Here is a 21,153-nt window from a genome sequence, read left to right as displayed (position 1 = left end):
AACCATACACCCCAAGAAGGGTTATGTTGGAAGAACCTGCCCCTGGGAAAGGGGACTGGAACTTTATAGTATAAAGTGATGGACTGACAGCCCTTGGACTCCAGGGGTTGCCTCACCATCAGGATGTTAATTCAGGGTTGAACCCAGACTGGTTCCAACATCTCCTGGCCTGGCCTGGGCCCCTCTCAGCCCAGCACTGATACATTTGCAAATAGGGCATTGTCTTGGTCCCATTCCAGGGGGGAATGTCCTGCCACAGTGTCCCAGTGTGCCTGTAATTCCATCAGGCCCTGCAGTGTCACAATGGTCCCTTGATTCCACAACTTCCCAAATGTTTCCAGGTTCCTTTGGTTCCATGAGGCCCCCATGTCACAAAGGCCCCTGGATTCCAGGAGTTTCCACAGTGTCTCAGGGTCCCTTTTTTCCAGGAGGCCCTGCAGGCTCCCAATTGTCCCTTGATTGCAGGAGGTTCCCAAATGTCTCAGGGTTCTTTGGTTCCAGGAGGCCCTGCAGTGTCACCTTGGCCCCTTCATTCCATGCAGGCCCAGGCAGAGGAACCCCAGCACGGAGCCCCCGACCCCCGTCAGCATCTTGGGGGGCGGCGTCCGACGGCAGCTCAGGGTGGGGGGGCAGCTGGGGGCAACTGGGATATACTGGGAGAGACCAGGGCTGACTGGGGTCATCCTGGGACTGACTGGGATCATCCTGGGACTGACTGGGCCCTGTGGAACACCCTGAAAGTTCTGGAGGGGCTGTTTTAAGTGAGCTCTGGAAAACTGTCCTGGCTGTGCAGGGCAGGAAATGCTGATGTTCTGCAGGCCCCCAGCTCTGCTCTCTGGCTCCTGGTTTCCCTCGTGCTGGGCAGTTGGAGCCCAGGCAGGGGCAGCCCTACAGGAGGTTGTGGTGCTGCAGGGCCCAGGGGCTGCGCCCCGAGGAGCTCCTGCCCCAGGGGCTCAGGGACCTGGCAGTCTGTGCTGCTGGGGGCAGGATCGTGCCCCGGGCTGTGGCTCCTGGGTGCAGAGGAGGAAGGAGAAGCACAGCTTTGGTCCCCACTCTTGTGGCCGGAGGTGCAACAGGCTGGGCTGGGGGTGGTGGCCTGGCTGGTCTCTCTTTGGCCTCGGTTGTGGGGTCTGCAGGGCCAAGTTTTGCCCTGCCCTGTTTGCAGCCTGGTGCTGACCCACTGCTGGGGCCCCCGGGCAGGTGGGTGTTTCTGCCCTGGGCTGTTCTCACTCACACCACATGTATGTGAGGGGGCACTAAGGTGTGTTCTCCTGCCCTGGGACAAATAGCTCTCATTAAAATTTCGGAGATGGCCAAATAAGTGAAACAAAGAACTTTATTAACAGCGTTGGGTGCACCCAACTCGTGACCAGGTTCCAGCACCCCCAGGATGGGAGGGACGAGCCCTTTTAAGACCCTTCGATTTGCAGAACCACTCCCTCGCTCCTCCCATGCCAGGCCTCGCTCTTTTCTTCCTTCACAGGCCATCTTTGCTTGCTGCTGCAGTCCCTTGGTTGTCCCCATCCCCCTGTCAGGTTGTTTCCCTGCCCCGGCCGCACGGTCCCTTGGCAGTGAGCCCAGGCTGCTCCCACCACCTCACGTTCTTCCCGGCTCACCTTGGCACTGCAGCAGTGAGGAAGCAGAACTGTCAGGAGCAGTAGGCAACAATGAGCAGCAATGGGCAACCCCAACAGAGCTGTGTGGAGCAGCAGGTAGGCAGGACTGTAAGCAGCAGCAATCAGGAACTTTAAGCAGAACCACAAGCAGCCCACCAGTCCCTGACCACAAAATGGCTCCTCAGCTTTCCAAACAAAATGGCCCCCAAGTGTCTGCGCACGAGGCAGCCCTGGAAACCCCTGCTTGTGATAAAACCTCCTCCCTGGAGCACAAACTGGGCCATTTGCAGTGGGACCTGCTGGGGGACCTGCCCTGGTCCCCGTGGCTCTGCTCTCTGGGGACAGGGAGCCTTTGGGGACTCTCTCACAAGCCACCCCCACTCATGTCCCGCTGGTCACCCAGGTGGCCCTGGCAGTGCTTGGGAACATGACTGGGATGGGGGGTGTGCCCACCCGTGCCAGCAGGGAAGGGCACAAGTTCCAGGGGGGATGTCCAGGGAGACAGGACACTGCAGAGGAAGGGCCTGGGGGGTGCAGAGTGACAATAGAGAGGGGAGGGCGGATCTTTGGCATCCCCTCCTCTGCTTGCTTCAGGCTTCAAGAAGACACCACAAGGAGAAATCCCATGGAGAAATATTTATTGATCAAAGACTATTAAAAGCCTCAGAAACAGGGGGGAAAACGTCCTTCCTGGGGGACACCAGTCCAAGGAAACTCCTGGTTACTGTCCAGGCAGGAGCAGGTGCCCGTGGGCTCCAGGGGGTCAATGCAGATAAAATCACTGGGGGGGCTCCTTCAGCAGCAGCATTTAATGCATTTGGACAGGCCAGGGACCATCTCCATGTCCTGCACAGAAGGGCTTCACCCTCCTCAGGATCCCTGAGTGACACAATGACACCAAAACCCAGGAATGACAGAGCAGCTGCACCCACTAACTTGGATTTTCCCTTTTTCAAATGTCATTTAACTCACTAAATCCATCTCTTGCCTAGGAATGGTACAGCACAGTCAGGCACAGAAAGAATTTGAAGGGCCAACACCCATTTACCAATTCCAAATTTTAATGGTTGAAAGAAAGGCCCATTTTCCTTTTGCCCTGTGCCACCAACAACAGGAATCGTTTCTGACTAAATTGTCCTTTCCTCCTCTTTCAAACCCAACACGCCACTCCAGGATCTCCCAAGAAATCCATGTTCTCCCTCCCCAGTGTCCATGGAGCAGAGGTTCAGCTGGGGATGACACCTCTGGGCCCCCACACACCTTCCAAGGGCAGGAGCCTTCCTGCCTGGCCGGGAGCCCTGGGGGGAGTCCAGGCTGTGGCAGCTCCTGTTTGTCCCTTCCCCACGCACATTCCAAATCCCTGCTCTCACACTAAACCCTCCAAAGCTTTCCAAACCCAAATCCTTTCCTCTGCTCCTCTCTCACTGGGACCATTTCTGCCTCCTTCCCCTGCAGCTGGAGGAACCTCCCCAGCTGCTGCTGCTCCCTGGCATCAAACCACACCTTCCCAAACCCTGACTATTGCTCAGTTCAAAGAACAAATCTAGAGATTTCAGTTCACTTCTCTTTTCTCTGACAAAACAACAGCAACTGAAAAACCGTATTATAATCCACAAACTGAATCTCTAATTCACTAATCACTAATTGAATATCGGCACAATTAACACAAATCCAACCCTTACAAACACCAAAGCTGACACTAAAGAATGCTCTGAACACACAATCCCAGCTTAACAGCTGCTGTGGCAATTTACCTTCCTTCAAATATTTAATGTGCACCAAATGCTTTAAAATGCACACAGGAACAAACTATTGCATTTAACACTCTACAGCAAGTGAATTTTCCTTTTTTATATCTATTATGGGCATCCCCGAGTCAGACAGGATTCTAATACTATAACACACACTCCCAGTAACACACACTCCCCAAACACTTCACTTTCTCCAGCACTGACCATTGGGTTTGACAAACACAGTTCCCTGAGCAAAGCCCTCCCCAAAGCAGCTCTATGGGCAAGAGCTCTGTGTGTGACTGATCTGTGGGCAAAGCACACGGGGGGCCTGGAACCCACCCCCTGACCCACACCTGGGGCCTGGAACCCACCCCCTGACCCACACCTGGGGCCTGGAACCCACCCCCTGACCCACACCTGGGGCCTGGAACCCACCCCCTGACCCACACCTGGGGCCTGGAACCCACCCCCTGAACCACACCTGGGGCCTGGAACCCACCCCCTGACCCACACCTGGGGCCTGGAACCCACCCCCTGACCCACACCTGGGGCCTGGAACCCACCCCCTGACCCACACCTGGGGCCTGGAACCCACCCCCTGACCCACACCTGGGGCCTGGAACCCACCCCTTTCACTCAGTCAGTAGGGATTTCTTCTCATAAGCCAAATATCACACTCCTCCTTTTACAGTTTTATCATCACTTTCACAACCCAATTCTATTCTATTCTGTTCTAGAGCTCCATTTCTAGGATGCTTAGGTATACCTTTTATACGCTCAGGAATGCCTTAATAAAATTCCAGGGATCTTGCTTTGAACTCACCAGATCCAGGGACTGAGATCTCCCAGAAGAATATTTTCACTGCTCGCTGGAGTCCTCAGGGTCCCGGAATCCCTGGAGGGTCGACAGCATTGTCCCACCTGGCTCACCAAGAATTGTCCCTGAAAATCGTTGGGAAGAAATGAAACCCTCCAACGCCCCTGGGAAGTGTTGGTGAGCCAGGCACTGCTTTGTTCTGGCTCCCAGAGACAGGGAGCCAATCATTCCAGCCCCACCTGTCCCTTTCCAGACTTTTCACACATTTCTACATTTGAACAAACAAACAAATTCATGTTCATTGCTTCTAATTTACCCCAATTAATGAACTAATGAATTCTCTTCATTAATTAAGACTCTAATTAGTAGTCTATCCTTAACTGGCTAATTTGGTCCACGTTCTTTGGTCCTCTTAGCACTCCTCCTCAGACACAGAGTCTCCAACTCTCAGGCTGCAATGTCTTTGTTAATCCCCTCTGGACCTTCTGGTTCCTCCAACAGGTCCTTGAAGGACCAGGAATTTAAGATCCCAGATGTCCAATCTTCAGCTCCCTCGGGCTTTGTTTATGGAAGCTCATCAGAGTCAGTGCAGAGAAACTCCAAGTTTGGGTGCTTTAAAGATCAAACCGACAAGAGCCCGTGAAAAGAAACCCAGTCACCTGCTGCCACTGACTAAAATTTGAGGCAAGTTGGATCATTTCCAACAAGACCAACCCCCACCGCGGGGGGGACCCCGCATCCCCCCGCCCACCGCCGGGGCTCTGCCGGGAACCGCCACCGGGACACCCCCAAAACCAAATCCCCTCCCGCGGACCCCCCACGATCCCCCCCAGGGGCATTTGCGGCTCAGCTTTGGAGTCCTTCCAGCTCCAAATGTCTTCCCTGCAAAGAACCCCCTTTCCTGCAGCCCCACCCCCAAAGCAGTGCTCAGCCAATCCGAGCGCGCAGCGCTGATGACTCATCAGTTGCCAGCCAGACCCGCAGCGCCCAGCGCTCCCCGGACCCCCCCAGGGTCCCCCCTCGGCCCCAGCGCCCCCCGGGACGGGAATTTGGGCAAAGGGGAGGTGGGGGGTGCCCAGGCCGGGCCCCCCCGCGCCATCCCGGCCGTGGCGGCTGCGGCGGGGGCCGAGTGCGGGCGGGAGCGGCCAAGAGCCCAGCGCTGCCCCATCCCGACCTGCCCCAGCTCCCACGGGAATGGGAGGAGTGGGAATAGGAGGGGAGGAGAAAGAGAAGGAGGGAGAGGAGGAGGGAGAGGGGGAGGAGGGGAAGGAGGAGGAGGAGAAAGAACGCACGTGGATGCACCGCCCGCTGTATCCGCAGCCCCCGCGTCCCGGGAGCATCGCCCCCCGCATCCCGCAGGTGACCGGGGAGGGGGAGCTCGCCCCAAATATCTTGAGGGGGATGTTTGGATCTTGCAGGACCCCAAAGCTGAGCCGCAAATGCCCCTTGGGGGGATATTGGGGATCCCCGGGAGGTGTTTTTTGGGGGTCCCGGGGTGGGTTCCTGGCACAGCCCCGACGATGAGCAGGGGGATGTTGGGTCCCCGGAGCCACGTGGCGATCGCCGGATACCGGCGGGGAGTGGGGGGGACACGGGACAAACCCACCGGCTTTGGGGACCCCTGGGACAGGCGGGGGTTGGAATCTGAAACGGGGGCCCGGAGAGGGGGAACTCCCGGCAGTCTGGAGAGGAGGGGGGAGCAGCGAGGGCGGTGGGGGGAGCCGGGACCCCCGGCAGCCTGGAGAGAGGGCTGGACACCTTGGGATCGCCAGCACCCCGAAGGCGAGAGTCAGGGGAGAAGGGACCCTGGGACCCCGAAAGCCCCCGACCACCCTAAAAGGGACCCCGGAGAGGGGAGCCCCCGGGACCCCCGGGACCCCCAGCAGCCCAGAGAAGGGGGATCCCCAGAATGGCAAAGTGAGGAGCCCATAAAGGAAGGACCCCTGGGATTCCCGGGATCTCCGGCAGCCCAGAGAGGGCGGGAACCCTGGAGAGGGGGTTCCCCAATACATGTGAGACCTCCAGCAGCCCACCCAGGAGGGACCCCAGAACCCCAAAGTGGATGGACCAGCGAGGGGGAACTCCACTGCTGAGAGGGTTGTTTTGGGCTGAATCTTGGTGGTTTGGAGGTGATTCCTGGTGATTCCAGGTGACTTCTAGAGATGGAGCTGGGCAGGAGGGTGTCAGAGACTGGAACAGTTAATGATTTCTGCATTCTAAGAGACTTCTGCAGGCTTTTGACTTTCTGATGGGCAACTGGGCCCATCCCCCCTCCTCCAGTGCAGAAGATGTCAAGCCCCGAAAAGAAAAGGTGGGAAGAGACCACGAACTCCGCGCCAAAAAGGGAGACAGCACCCTATGGAAACAACTCCCCGCCTTGGGGGAGCTGCAAAGGATATAGATACTGACTGGTGACTTTGGGGGTTTTGGCGGGGTTTTTCTTCTTCTTCTCCCCCCACCGCCTGCGGATCAAGACGTCGCTGGATCCAGTGGGTGGTGATTATACCACTCTCACCTTTCCTTTTTTTTCTCTTGCTCTCCCTTACTCTTACCCTGTCTTTCTCTGCCCTAGGCATTTGTTTTCCTCCTCCCCCGAAAGGTTATGACAGCACCCAAAATGTTAACATCCCTATTGATACAAAATTGTGAAAATAAATCTTGTCAATATATGTTTTCAGACACCGATTATTTAGTGTCGTTTCGCTTTAATCCACCCCAAAGGAATTATTGATAAAACCTGGGTTACCCCCCCTCTTTTCCTGGGGTGGGTTGTAACAGAGGGACCGCCAACCCAATGCACCCACACCTTGTTTTCCCTCCTAAACCAGGAAAAATTCATCCCTTTGGGAAGTCTGTCTCTAAACTCTATGGCATGAGCCTGTAAGTCTGATATATGTGTATTAGTTTGAGTTACTCTGGGCAGAAGGGAATGAGTTTACATAGAATAATTCCTTCCCAAAGCTTGGCCAGATGGAGGAGGAGGCTGCGAGGAAGAGGAAGATGCCCCAGGACCCCCAGGCAGGTGAGGAGGAAGTCAGTGCCCCTTTGCCCTGTCTTGTCCTGTATCTCCCAGCTGAGCATCGCCCCCGGCTGCAGGACAACCCCGCTGCCGCCGCCGTCCTGCCGGGGCCGGAGTTGGGGGGATGTCCTTGGCCTTCCCTCTGGGCCGGAGGCAAATCCCCTCCCTGTCCTTCTTCCCTCCTGCCCCAGGCCCCGAGCTGAGGACGGAGAGCCCGGAGGACAAATCCCCCCGGCAGAGCCTGGTGGGAGAGGCCGTTTTGAAGGGCTCCACGGCGCAGGAAGGCAGCGGGGAGGGAAAGCCACGAAGGTGCCCCAGGAGGAGGGTCTCCAAAGCCAGCCCAGGATGCTCTGAGGAGGAAAGACCCACCCTGTGCCGGGAAGGCAACGAGAGCTTGAGCCAGAGCCCTGACCTGGACGTCCATGAGCAGCTTCACACTAGGAAAAAGCCCTTCAAGTGCTTGGACTGTTGGAAGAGCTTCAGCCAGAGCTCCCACCTGATCTGCCACCAGCGCATCCACACTGGAGAACGGCCCTACAGGTGCTTGGAATGCAAGAAGAGGTTTCAGACCAGCGGGAATCTCCTCCTGCATGAGCGGACACACACAGGGGAGAGGCCCTTCCTCTGCACCCACTGTGGGAAGGGCTTCATCCAGAACTCCCACCTCGTCAGCCACCGGCACATCCACAGCGGGGAGAGGCCCTACAAGTGTGGGGAGTGTGGGAAGAGCTTCAGCCAGAGCTCTGCCTTGACCTCACACCAACGGACCCACCAGTAAGGGAAGCCCTAAAGGTGCCTTGACTGTGGGAAGAGCTTTGTCTGCTGCTCCAACTCCATCACCCACTGGAGAAGTGATGTCTTCCCACATTGGGAAGACACCTGGCTGGTGGTCTCCACATCCTCCTGGTTCCCCACAGGCACCTGGGTGAACACAGTGGGAGAAACATCCATGGGGTCACAAACTGACCTGGGAAATTCAGTGGGAAGAGCTGATTTGTTGAATTTAAAACAAAGACATTCAACAAAGACATCTAAAGCCCCACCATTTTACTGGGATTTGGGGTCATTTGGAGATCCAGGGGAATATTTGGGAGGATTTGTTGTTTCTGGTGGGATGTGGGGGAGATTACCCCAAAATGGGGGGTTCCCAGGCCGGGCAAACGGGGCCACATTGTCGTAGTTGTGCCAGCAGTTCATGTCCCCTGATCCTGTCTGTTCTCCAGGAACTCCCCTTGGCTGTTCCAGTGCCTGGCCTGGATCTCCCCACACGGGGTGTCCCCCCCAGGTGCCCAAATCTCTGCTGAAGTGCCTGAGCTGCTCCCAGTTGGAGATGTACCCAGGCAGGAACCTCTCCCGGTCGGGGCCGTTCACTCGGCTTTTCCCAGGACCTGGAACAGCCCTGGGTGTGCAGGGACACAGGTCAGGGGGTGCCCCCCCAGCAGCCCTCAGCCCCCACAGCAGGTTGGGAGATCAGGGGGCCACCCCGGACCCCCCTTTCCCACCCCCCTCTGCCCCACAGCTGCTGCAGCACCAGTTACTGGGTGGGGGAGTCCCCCCATCAGCCCCCCAGGGACGGACAGGGGGCTTGGGCACCTGTGCACAATCGTCACCAGAGCAAGCACACAAAGGGTTACAGAAGCAGTGGACATTCCCAGGGCGGATCTGCCCCCTCCCAGAGCCCCAGGGAACCGCTCCAGGGCTCAAGTGATGGGGGACAGGGGAGACCCATGTGGGAACCCCCTGCCCTCTGTCCCCCTGCCCACTGTCCAACACCCCTTTTCTCCCCTCTCTCACCCCTTTCCCACCATCCCCACCATCCCCAGCTCCCCCCCAGCTCGGTTTGGGGGTGTTTCTTCCCCGTGCCCTGCTCGGTTTCACAGTCTCAGCCCCCTCCTCGCTCACTTTGGAGGTCCCAGCCCCCCTTTTCTCCCGTTCTCCCCCCTTTTCCCATTGTCCCCTGAAAGGCAGCTGTTAAATATTGGGTGCTGAAAAAGCTGCTCCATCGTGTCCATTCCAAATTAAGCCTGCATTTCTTAGGAGGGACTGGCATCCAAAGGGCAGCAAGAAGAGTCTTCTAATTCTCTTCTGCTTAATCCTCTCTGCAGCCGCCGATTTTCCCTCAAACCAGGCGGGAAAACAGGAAGAGCCCTGGTGTGGTCGGGGAGCAGCGCTGACCCCAAAGGGCTGCATTTCCCCTGCCGATGCTCCTGCTCTGCCCTCCCCCGGGGCTGGCTCTGCCTGGCGCTGGCCGGACGTGCCGGGGCTCCTCACTGAGCAAAGCCCTTGCCAAAGTTGAGGGGCAAGTGCCGAGCCTGGCTGGCCTGGGAGGAAGCGACAGCAGCGCGGGCCGAGCGGGCGGGATGGGGTCCGAGCAGCGGCGGGAAGTTGCAAACTTGGCAGCCAAGAAGTTGAACTAAAGTGAAGCAGCTCCAAAAGGCCGTGGTCTTGGCGTGGGGCGGGAGGAAGGGGAGCTCCATGACTGCGGCCGGGGCTGGTTGGGAGCGGAGCGGCCGGGGCTGCCCCCGGGGCTCGCGGGGGCCAACGGGGAACGGACAAACGGACCAACGGACCAACGGCCCCTGCGCTTCGGCAGCAGCAGCGGCGGCAGCAGCGACTGTAGCGACGCGCTCTCGCTCTGACTCTTGTTCGGGCTCTCCTTGCTCGAGCTCTTCGTCCTCCTCTCCCTCTCCCGGTGTCCCGCTGTCCCAGTGTCCCTGTGCCGGTGTCCCATTGCCGGTGTCCCTGTGCCAGTGTCCCACTCCCGCTGTCCCTGTCCCGTTCCCGGTCCCCCCTCCCCTTGCCGGCCCGGGCCATGGCCCCGGCCGTTCCCCTGTGCCGGGCGGGGCCGCCCCGTCCCCGGCCCTGGGCGGCCCGGCGCGGTCTCGCCCTCGCCCGGCTCCCGGCGCGCCGGCTGTGGCGCTGCTGGGCGCTCCTGTGGGGCTGGCTGTGGGACGGGCTCGGCCTCGCCGCCCCTTGGCTCCGCCTGGCTCGAGCCCGGCGCCTGCCGGGGCCGGCGGGGGCCGCGGGCGCCGCGGCCGCTGCCGCCTCCTCGGCGGCTTCCCCGGCCAGAGCTCCGCCGCTCGCCAGCCCGGCCGCCGGCAGCGAGCCGCCGCTGCCCGCTGCGGCTGGGGAAGCCCGGCCCGGGCCGCTTGAGGGGCGCTCGGGGGCCGTGCCGGGCCCCGGCCCCAACGCTGACGGCCACGTCTCGCCCGCACCGAAGGCCAAGGAGCCGCTGCACGAGCGCTACCGGCTGCATTCGCTGCTGGGCAGCGGCGGCTTCGGCCGCGTCTACGCGGGGACCTGCCTGGCGGACGGAGCCCCGGTGAGTGCAGCAGGAGGAGGAGAAGGAGGAGAAGGAGGAGGACGCGGAGGAGGAGGAGGAGGAGGAGGGCGGGACGGGAGAGCTCAACCCGCCCTTCCCCTTGGCTTGCAGGTGGCCATCAAAGCCGTGTCCCGGGATGGCATCCGGCGCTGGGGCGAGCTGGTGAGCGAGCGGGGCCAGCGGCAGAAAGCGGGGCGGGACGGGCGGGGACGAGCCGAGGCCCGGCAGGGTGGAAGCCGCCGGGACACCTGGAGGGAGAGTGGGCGTGGGCTCCGTGGGGGACGGGGAGCATCCAGGGCTGGCCGAGGGGGAGCAGGCAGACAGGCACGGCATCAGCCCCACTGACGACCCCGTGGTCCCCCCGCAGCCTGACGGCACCCGGGCCCCCCTGGAGATCGTGCTGCTGGACAAGGTGTCCAATGGCTTCCCTGGGGTCATCCAGCTGCTGGAGTGGTTCGAGCTCCCCAACGGGTTCCTGTTGGTGATGGAGCATCCGGAGCCGTCTCAGGACCTCTCTCGCTTACTGAGGGCGTGGGGGTTCCTGCCGGAGGAGATGGCGTGGGGGCTGTTCCGCCAGGTGCTGCAGGCCGTGCGGCACTGCACCAGCTGCGGCGTCCTGCACCGGGACATCAAGCCCCAGAACATCCTCCTCCACCTGGCCAGCGGCGAGGCCAAGCTCCTGGACTTTGGATGTGGCACCTTCCTTAAGGACACGGTCTACACCCAGTTTGCAGGTGAGCCCACAGCCGGGGGATGCTCCTGGTGCCGGGCATCGCATGGCCATGCCCGGGTGTGGCAGTGGAGATTGCCCCTTTGGCCGAGGGGGAACAGGATTAGTTCTTCAGCCAAGTTGCTTTTGGATGGGGCTGGGGGGTTACAGTGAGACAGGCCCCGGCCTTGGCGACAGCCTGTGCCACCCACCCTGTCCCGGGCTGGGTCTGGGGCAGGGGGGAGCCAGCCTGACCAAAACCCCCGTGAGGGTAGCAGAGAAGGGGGTCAGAACTGTGCACCAGCTGGCTTGGTGTGCAGGCGAGGAAGGGCTTGGGCTGCTCCGCTCGCCTTGTTTGCCTTGGCTTATGATGAATTGTTGGGGGCAGTGCAGTGGGGCGGGGAGAAGGCACGGCTTTTCCCCACCACTGGGTTGGTTTTTCCCTTGCATGAAATGGTTGGGCCTTGCCAGGGCTTCCGCTGCCCTCTTGGACACCAGCGGCTTCTTCTCCAACCCAGAGTTTGTAACCAAGAGTCAGGGGCCGGCGAGAAGGCAGTGGGTCACAGCGTGTGCCACTGGGGCAGGCCCCACATTGCCAGGGCTGCTGGGGTGAGGCTCTGGGAGCAGGCAGCATCCACCTGCTGAACTGCGTCTGTATTCCGTAGGAACACTGTCATACAGCCTGCCAGAGTGGATCTACCTCAAGCGCTACCACGGCGAGGAGGCGACCATCTGGTCCCTGGGCATCCTGCTCTACCAGATGGTCTGCGGGAAGCACCCTTTCCGCAAAGGCCCCAACACCATCTGGGCCCAGCTCCCGTTCCCAGCACGGGTCTCTCCAGGTGGATACCAATCTTTGTGGCACGGGGGGAATAACGGTGTTGGGAGAGGGCAGCGGGCTCACGAGGACGCCACTCTTGAAGCTGTTTGTGTCCCATGGGTGGCTGGAGGAGGTGGCCTGTGTCCTGCCATCCTGCTCTCCTCCAAAAGGGAGAATCGATGGAGAAGTTTGGGCACAGCTCTCAGCACAGCCAGCACAGCCTGGGCACGTGGACAGTGGGACAGAGGGGACAGGATCCTTCTCCAACTGACCGGCCATTTTCCCCCCAGGCTGCCAGCACCTTATCAGGTGGTGTTTGTCCATCCGCCCCTCGGACAGGCCAGCACTGGAAGACCTGTTGTGCCATCCTTGGGTGCAGGGCATTCCCCTGCCCTAGAAGACGGGAGAGATCCACGTGCTCCCTTTGATCCCGGGGCCTGGCAGGTAACACCTCCACACATCTCTTGGCAATAAGAAGCAAAGGAAACCAGACTTTTTTGTCAGCCTGTAGCACTGGGGGGGGGTCATCCCATGGGAACACGCCCCTCTTTGTGCTGGAGCTGGGCTGCAGACCCGGTCTCCCAAGTGCTGGTGGCCACCATCCAACCTGGTTTTGCTCGTCCCGCTTCACAGACAGCTGGGCCCTCGGCAGAACGCTGACAGCCTGGTCTGGCCCCCAGGGAAGGAGAAGGGGCCTCTGCAGAAGCTGTGCCGGGTGGGCCTGCTGCTGGAGACATCGAGGACGACGTCAGGGATGACAAGCTCTCAGTTGACCTGGACGCCGGCGAGCTGAAGAGGATGGCCTTTGATTCTGGCCCCTTCCTCCAAGCCGTGCTCCACACGCCGTTTGCAGATGAGTCCACACCCAGGGGGTGCTCCCGGACACGGGCATTGCTCAGCCTGGCTGGGCACCGAAGGTTCCCCTTTGCTGATGGGGAACCTGAGGAATTCTTCAGCCGGCTGCCAAGCTGCTTCTTGGCAGGAGGGCGGGCGGGTGCTCTGGGCTGGGTGTGAAATGGGAGCCCGGCTCTGCCCCCAGCCTCTGCCACTGCCCCTTTGCTGGGCGGGGCTGGGGCAGGGGCAGCCAGCCTGCCAAAAACAAACCCCCGTGGGGGGAGCAAAGGCGGGGCTGCAGAACACCAGCTGCTTTGGGCTGCAGGCCACGAAAGGCTTGGGCTGCCTTGGCTTAGGAGCCTTTCTTTGGGCCAGTGCAGCAGGGCAGGGAGAAGGCCTGGGTTTTCCTCAGCTGGAGGAGGGGGGGTTTTCCTTTGGCCTGCAGGGCTTGGGCCTTCCTCAGAACCCTGACAGAAGGTTAACATTTTACCTTTTTTTCTTGTTTCCACTTTTGGTTTGTAATCTCTGTTCATGAATTTGTTGTTTGTTTTCCAGGGAAGAGTTGGAGCTGGTGCCCAGTCCGGGTTGGGAAGGGCTGGGACCATCCCTGGAGAGGATCTGACATCCCCTCTGAGAAGGCTGAGGACATCCTTTGGGACACGCTCTTCTTGCGGCAGCAGATCTTGGGAGGTAGATGCTCATCTTGCCCATCTTGTCAGCAGCAGTGGGATAATGGCTTTGGGGAGATGGCAGCAGGCACATGAACATCCCGCTCTTGCAGCTGCTGAGGAGGTTGATCTCCTGGGCTTGGCTGGAGGAGGTGGCACCTGTGTTGAGTAATTGCTGAAATCCAATCGATCTGGGATGACCCCAAATGACAGTTTAGTTTTCAGCTTGCTCGAGCTGTATCTCAGCTGTTCTCTGAACACTTCTCTCCCCCACCTGCCTAGTACTTCCCAACTGCTCCCTCCTGTCCCTGCAATGAGTTCCCAGCTCCTCATGGTCTCCATCAAACCACTGAGAGAAGAAATAGAAACTCACAGTCCCCCGAGTGCCCAAATGAGGAACAATGTAATCCTGGAGAAGTCCTAGAGAATTAGATAAGGGATGTCCCAAACCAGCAGGATGCAAACTAAGCTCTGGGTACCCAGATAATGAAAGAACAAACTTTATTTTTGGTGGTGAAACACAATGGTGCTGTGCTGCTCAAGAACTGAGGTCAGGATGACAGAGAAGGCCCGGAAGGACCAGAAAAGGACTTCCAATAGGGGTGTGGCTGTGTAAAGCAAAGTACTGAATCTGTATTAAGTAAGCCAGACTATTGAATGCACATGTAAACAGTGTGTGTAATAAACAGCCCTGTCTGTCCTTTGGCACGGTGCATTAGAGGAGCTCTCCTCTGAACGCCCAGCATGCTGAATAAAGAAGAATGCTCTTTTTAACATCTCCAAATTGGGGTGAAGAAGTTTGTTTCTGCTGCTTTTCAGTGTCATTTTTGGCCCCCAGACAGGACACCTCTGCCTGATCTCCCGCGGATCCGAGGGATCTCTGGATCTTCACGCCAGCACCAGGACTTTGCTGCAGAAGAGCACAGATCCCCAGCCCAGTCTGGGACACAGGTAAGATCCCAGTGGATAACAAGGCATTCTTTTGGGGAATCCTGCCCATGTCAAACGTATGGATCTTTCAGTGCACTGGGGGGTTCTTTGGTATTTTGGGAATCCTGCTCATCTGAGACCTGTGGATCTTCGAGCCCTTTGGGTGGGTCCTTTGGTATTCTGGAATTTGGTCTTTGGCTTTGTTTTATTGATCACTATTGTTCTGTACTTGTATTTGTTTCTGTATTGTACCATTTTGGGTCTACTGTTTAGAGCTGGGAAGTGGGCAATCTGAAGGGGGAATTTGGAAGAAGTCCCCCCTTGGTTGCATTTTGCAATATTGGATGAAGATTGGCGGCCCCCCCGGAGGAACAGCTCCCAGGGAGAATTTAATGGAGTGTTGGAATCAATGGATGGCTGTTCTGGAACACTGAATTAGAATCCATTGTTCCAGTTGATGCTGTTTGAGAAGGGGAACAGAAGTGGAAGGAGGTTATGTCTGGTGCTGTGTTTTTCCCTTTGCAGAACGTGTGAAAGGGCAGAAAGATTGTGGTGTGAATGCAGCGCCCTCAGAGCCCTTGGTGTGAGCCCGGAAAGGAAAATCAAGCTGAGGGACAAGATCAGTCTAATTTGGGGACATTGTTGGAGGTTGGAGTTGCAGTTCTGGAAGAAATCCCTGAGGAAATGGTGCCCCGGGGAGAGGAAGAGGACGAGAGCGTGGGCAGCCTGCTTCAAACATCCCCCCAGGAGACTTGGGAGCAGTCCCTGTGCATCCTGTAAGAAAGATGGACACTGGAAATGGGATTGTCCGCAACTGAAACTTCAGAACCCTCCGAACCCTCTCGTGGCATCACTGATGACAACTGAGGGGGCACCAGAGGATTCTTCCCCATCAGAACATCTGGTTCCAGCCAAGCTAAGCACAATTGTTTGTGGCTGTGGGAACTTGTTCCTCTGTGTTAAATGCAGGGAAATGAAACTCAAGGGACAATTCTAGAACAATTGTCTGGTGTGCCAGGGAATTGGGAAACTGGGCCATTTTTAATGCTGTGGCTTTGAAATTGGGAAAACAGTGGTTGGCTCCCCAGTTTTTGTATTTCCCCAATTCCCCAAAGCCTCTGCTTGGGAGGGATCTCTTGGCAAAATGAAATGCCACAATCCAATTGAAAAATGGTCCAATATAGGTTATTATTGCAGAGCCTAATTCTGTGGAAGTTTCTAGTTTTGCATGAGAGTCTCCCAAAGCAGAAGTAATCCATCTGCCACCATCACTTGGGGATGCAGTGGTTCCAACAGGATGGGCTGGAGAGGTGCCTCCATGATCCAAGAGAGCAGAACCCGTGAGAATTCCAGAGAAACCTGGAGTGGGGTTGGTGAGGCCAAAGCAATGTCCTTTGCAAATAGAAAGTTGTAAGGGATTCTCACCCTTTGTAGAACAATTGATGAAATTTTGCTTGTGAAAAGAATGTGAATCTAAATGGAATGCTCCAGTTTTGCCAGTCAAGCAGGCAAATGGAAGGCTATGCCAGTTAGTCCAAGACCTTAGAGCTGTAAAGAACAGAGTAGAAGATATACAAGCAGTCATAGTGAATCCTTACACTTTGCTAACTCCCCTAAATGAAAGTTTAATATGTTTCACAGGATTAGATTGGAAAGCTGCCTTTTTGTGTCTCCCTTTGAGTTGGGAAAGTCAAGAGCTTTTTGCTTTCCAATGGGAAAATGCAAAGCTGGGGAGGAAAACCCATCTGACTTTGGTGGTCCTCTTGCAGGGGTTTAAAAATAGCCCCCCAATATCTGGAACTCAATTGGCAAAGGGACTGGAGGAATGGAGAAGTCCAAACCCACCCTCTTGGAGCCTTATTGCAGTGTGGGGATGATCTTTTGATGCCACTGATGCTGAGCAGCAACGTTGGGGTCAGACTGTGGCCCTGTGGAATTTCCTTGGGCTGAGTGGATATGGGGTATCCCAAACACAAAGTGCAAGTAGTCCAGAGCCCAGGAGCCTCCGTGGGCTTTGGAATTCTCCAAGGACAAGGGAGGCTGGGCCAGGAAGGAAAGAAGCAACCTGTCAACTGCCCCAGCCCCAGCAAAGGAAGCCCAGAGCGGGATTGCTTCCAGACTAGAGGAGAAGTGTATTGGCAGAGCTGACTTAGGAGACAGCCCCTTGGAAAGTCCTGGTTGGGAATTGTTTCCCAGTGGGGGCAGCTTTGTCCGGCATGGAAAACAATTCTCTGGATGCACAGAACTCCCCACCACCAGGGCAGAGATCCTGACAGAGATCCTTCTCCCAGTAGAAGAAAATGAGTCTAGTGCTAAGGATTGTCAACTCCTTGAAACCTTAGAGCAAACTTTGCTCCAGGAGGCTGGGCAGTTCCCCCAAGTGGGCAAATAATAGTCCCTGAGCCAATCTCCTGTGACCTGGTGGATGGGGAACATGAGGGGATTCCTTGGAGTGAAGCAAATTATTGAAACATTTGCCCAAGTGGGTTCTTGGTCCAAAACTGACCCCAGTTGTACAAGCAGTGAGTCAGCAGTGTGGTGTGTGGAAGAGAAATAATCCAAACCCTGCCACTGGAGTGGGAACAGGTGATGGAAAATGCAGAAATGCTGCAGGTGAATGTTGGCAGATGGATGTGACTGAATTGCCCAGAAAAGGGGGGTGTAAAGATCTCCTGGTCTTGGGGGATACCTTCTCTGGGTGGCCAGAGGCTGTTCCTTGTTGCACTAAGCAGGTTGGGAAAGAGACTGCAATCCTGTTCAGTGCAATCCTCCCTGTATTTGGGATGCCTTTGGGAATGTCATCAGACAGAGGTTCCCACTTGACTGCAGAAACAAAATGCTTCACTCTTGTTTTGCTCTTCTGACAACAGTTCAAACACTGTTGACGTGGGAGGAAAATTTACATGTCTTTTTAGTGCCAAAGGTGATCCAAGTGTTGCCCACAAGTGTCTGTATTAAGTAAGCAAGACTCTGTAAGGAATCTGGAAACTGTGTGTGTAATGTAAAGCCCTGTGTGGCTGTCACTGAAGTGCTGAGGCTGAACAACAGCCCCTGAGCCAAAGCTGAGCTCTAGATGAACCTTCCAACCTAATGGGCTGTGTCTCCATGTATCTGCTCCTGAGCTAAAACTGGGTCTATTTGTTGGTACAAATGTGGTGGGATGGGACTCCACCTGTGTATCTGCTCCTGAACCAAACAGGTGTGCTTCTTAGGAAGATCTGTTAGTCTGGGCTCATCAGTGAATCCTGTTTGTATCTGTTCCTTAACAAAAGATGTCTGATTGTGAGCAAAATCTGATCTTTCTCTTTCTGTATCTGGAGAGTGGTGGAGGCCATGGCAGTCGATGTCTGGCCTTGTTTGGCAGTGGCTGGTGCAGGGGGAGCCTTGGTTTGGGAGAAGTAGAACATTGCTCCCAAGATTCTGCTCTGGCCAAATAAGGAACAACAGAATCTTAGAGAAGTCCTGGAGAATTGGATCAGGGCTGGAACTCAAGCAAACAGGATGTGAGCTGAGCTCTGGGGACCCAGAGAAGATCAAACCAAACATGACGGTCTCTGTGGGGAAAAGCAGTGATGCTGAGAACCGAGGTCAAGAAGCAGACACCTGAGCTTTGGGGGGCACCAGATGCCAAAAAACCCACCAGAGACCCCCAGAGAAGACCCCAAATGACCAAGTAGGGACTTGCAATAGGGGTGTGACTGTGTAAAGCACAGTAATGGACATGTGTTCAGTAAGGGGGAATATCCAATGCCTCTGGAATCAGTGGGTGTAATCCCAAGCCCTGCCTGTGTCCCTGAGCAGGCTGGATTAGAAGAACTCTCCTGCAGGCGTCCAGCACGCTGCCCTAAAGAATGCCTGCTTCTTAACACCTCCCAGCTGGGGTTAAGGACTTGCTTTCTGCTGCTTTTGGGCACCATTTCTGGCCCCAGATGGGACCCTCTGCCTGATCTCCCGTGGATCCGAGGGATCTCTGGATCTTCACGCCGGCCCCAGGACTTTCCTGGAGAAGACCACAGATCCCTGGACTGGTCTGGGATGGGGGAAGATCCCATTGGATAATAAGGCATTCTTTTGGGGAATCCTGTCCCTCTAAGACGTGTGGATCTTCCAGCTCTTTGGGTGGGTTATTTGGTGTTCCCCCATTTGGTCTCTGGCTTTGTTTTCTCCACTGATCCTTGTTTTGTGTTTGTATTTGTTTCTGCACTGTAACATTTGTCCAAGTGGGTTCTTGGTCCAAAACTGACCCCAGCTGTACAAGCAGTGAGTCAGCAGTGTGGTGTGTGGTAGAGAAATAATCCAAACCCTGCCACTGGAGTGGGAACAGGTGATGGAAAATGTAGAAATGCTGCAGGTGAATGTTGGCAGATGGATGTGACTGAATTGCCCAGAAAAGGAGGGTGTAAAGATCTCCTAGTCTTGGGGGATACCTTCTCTGGGTGGCCAGAGGCTGTTCCTTGTCACACCAACTGGGCTGGGGAAGTGAGTGGAATACTGTTGAATCCAAGAATCCCTGGATTCGAGGTACATTTGGGAATGTCATCAGACAGAGGTGCCCACTTGATTGTAGAAGTGGTACAACAAGTCAAATCAGGGATGCATTATTGCAGAATTCCAAAGGCCAGAGCCCCTTGGGTAATTGAGAGGTTGTCTGAGAAGAAACCAAATGCTTAAGTCTGCTTTGGCTCTCCTGACAATAGTTAATTGGGTCTTGACTTGGGAGCAAAATTTACATCTCCTTTTAGTCTCAAACGTGACCCAAGTGTTGCCTCCAAGGGATTGCTGGGTGTGCACTCCTTTACCTGAAAAGACAAGGAAGCCATTCACCATTTCTGCCTTCCCTGTTCTGGCAGAAATGATTCCTGGTCACTGGGTGAGCACTTGTGTTCCCCAAAAAGTAGACCCAGCAGTCAGTGTGCAAGTACCCCCCCACCACCTCTGACAATCCTGCCTGTGTCCAAAGCTGTGACCCCCACTAAAGGAACAGGACAAGTGGATTGTGTTAATGAGAGGGGCCCGTTTGTGGGAAATCACCCCAATGTCCTCAAACCCTTCCTGCTGGGGAAATGACTGATCCTTGGCCGGTCCCCAAAGGAACAGGGTGGGATTGGTGTGTGGAAATAACACCTGGGAAGGGTTGCCCCAAAGCTGGAAGGGCATTTGTATTTCAGCTTGCATCAGGATTCAGTGCTGTAGCTGTTCTAATGCCTTGAGCTGTAAAATGAAATAAAGCTCCTAAGACACTCTATCCCTTCAGGAGCTTAGTCTGAAAAAAGGGGGATTTGATGTGGGATATAGAAGACTGCTCCCAACATTTCTCTATGGCCAATCTTGGAGAGGTCCTGGAGAACTGGATCAGGGATGTAACTAAGCAAACAGGATGGAAGCTGAGCTCTGTGGGCCCAGAGAAGATCAAACCCAAACGTTCCAGTCTTTGTGGTGAAAGGTAATGACACTGTGTCTGCTCAGAACCGAGGTCAAGAAGTGGACACCTCAACTTTGGGGGGCACCAGATACCAAAAAACCCACCAGAGAGCCCTGAAGGAGACCCCAAAGGACCAACTAAGGACTTGCAATAGGGGGGCTGACTGTGTAAAGCAAAGTAACATCTATGTCTTAAGTAAGGGAGAATATCTAATGAATCTGGAAACTGTGTGTGTCATGTAAAGCCCTGTGTGGCTGTCACTGAAGTGCTGAGGCTGAACAACAGGCCCTGAGCCAAAGCTGAGCTCTAGATGAACCTTCCAACCTAACAGTCTGTTTATCCCTGTATTTGCTCCTTAGCTAAAACTCTGTATGTTTGTTGGTCAAAGATGTAGTGTGGAAAGACTCCCCGTGTACCTGCCCCTGAACAAAATAAATGTGCTTCTTAGTGAGATCTGTGAGTCTCAGCTCATTAGTGAATGATATTTGAATGTGTTCCTTAATCAAATCTTATGTCTGATTGTGAGCAAAATGTGATCTTTATCTTCCTGTGTTTAGAGAGTGGTCAAGGCCCTGGCAGTGGATGTGTGGCCTTGTTTGGCAGCAGATGGGGCAGGTTGACTGCCTGGGTTTTCCCCTTAAGCCCTGGCCAGGCTGTGGGTGGAACCCAGGAGGAGAAGGGAGCCAGATGGTTTTGCACACTCGTAGCTCTGTGAGCTTGTTTCTGCAAGGCCAGAAAAGCTGGACCCCCTCCCAGCACAGATGGAGCCCTCCCCTACGAGTGGACGCCCTGGGTGGGATTTCCCGGGCCCGGGAGGGGTTCTCCAACCCTTGGCTGCGACCGGGGCTCCCCCGCTGCCGTGCGGGCCTGGCTGAGGGGAACAGATGAGGGCAACTGGGCAGGGAGCTTTTCTACTCACTCCAGGCACTCTTGGTAGGAACGATGAGGTGCGTTACTGAGCTCAGCCTTTTGTCATTCTTTGCTGCTTTGCACTGCAGGAAAATTACACACTTGTTCTCCACAGTTGGTGTCGGTGTCTCTTGTGCTGACCCTCGTCGCGGGCAAAAGAGTTCCCTGGGGCCCTGCAGTGTCACAATGGTCCCCTGATTCCATGGGACAACATTCCTAATTCACTGTCTAGACTGGAGGAAAATCCCAGGAAGAGCCGTGGTTTGTTAGGACTTGCTTTATCTGAATGAGCCCCGGGGGGCTTTTGGTGCTGAGTCCTTGAACCTCAGGTACTGAGGGGAGATTGCACAAACC

The 21,153-nt window shown here is 56.1% G+C and overlaps 1 long non-coding RNA gene across 1 annotated transcript; it reads left to right on the top strand.

The window, feature by feature from the left end:
- The first annotated feature begins 13,937 nt into the window (after positions 1 to 13,937).
- On the top strand, positions 13,938 to 19,713 carry LOC135406446 (uncharacterized). The gene is made up of 2 exons (XR_010426256.1): positions 13,938 to 14,489; positions 14,994 to 19,713. It is a non-coding gene; the product is annotated as an uncharacterized LOC135406446 (long non-coding RNA).
- Positions 19,714 to 21,153: the final 1,440 nt, after the last annotated feature.

The sequence above is a fragment of the Pseudopipra pipra genome, chromosome W, assembly GCF_036250125.1.
Source record: "Pseudopipra pipra isolate bDixPip1 chromosome W, bDixPip1.hap1, whole genome shotgun sequence".
Taxonomy (NCBI): domain Eukaryota; kingdom Metazoa; phylum Chordata; class Aves; order Passeriformes; family Pipridae; genus Pseudopipra; species Pseudopipra pipra.
This window is presented reverse-complemented; position numbering and strand designations above follow the sequence as displayed.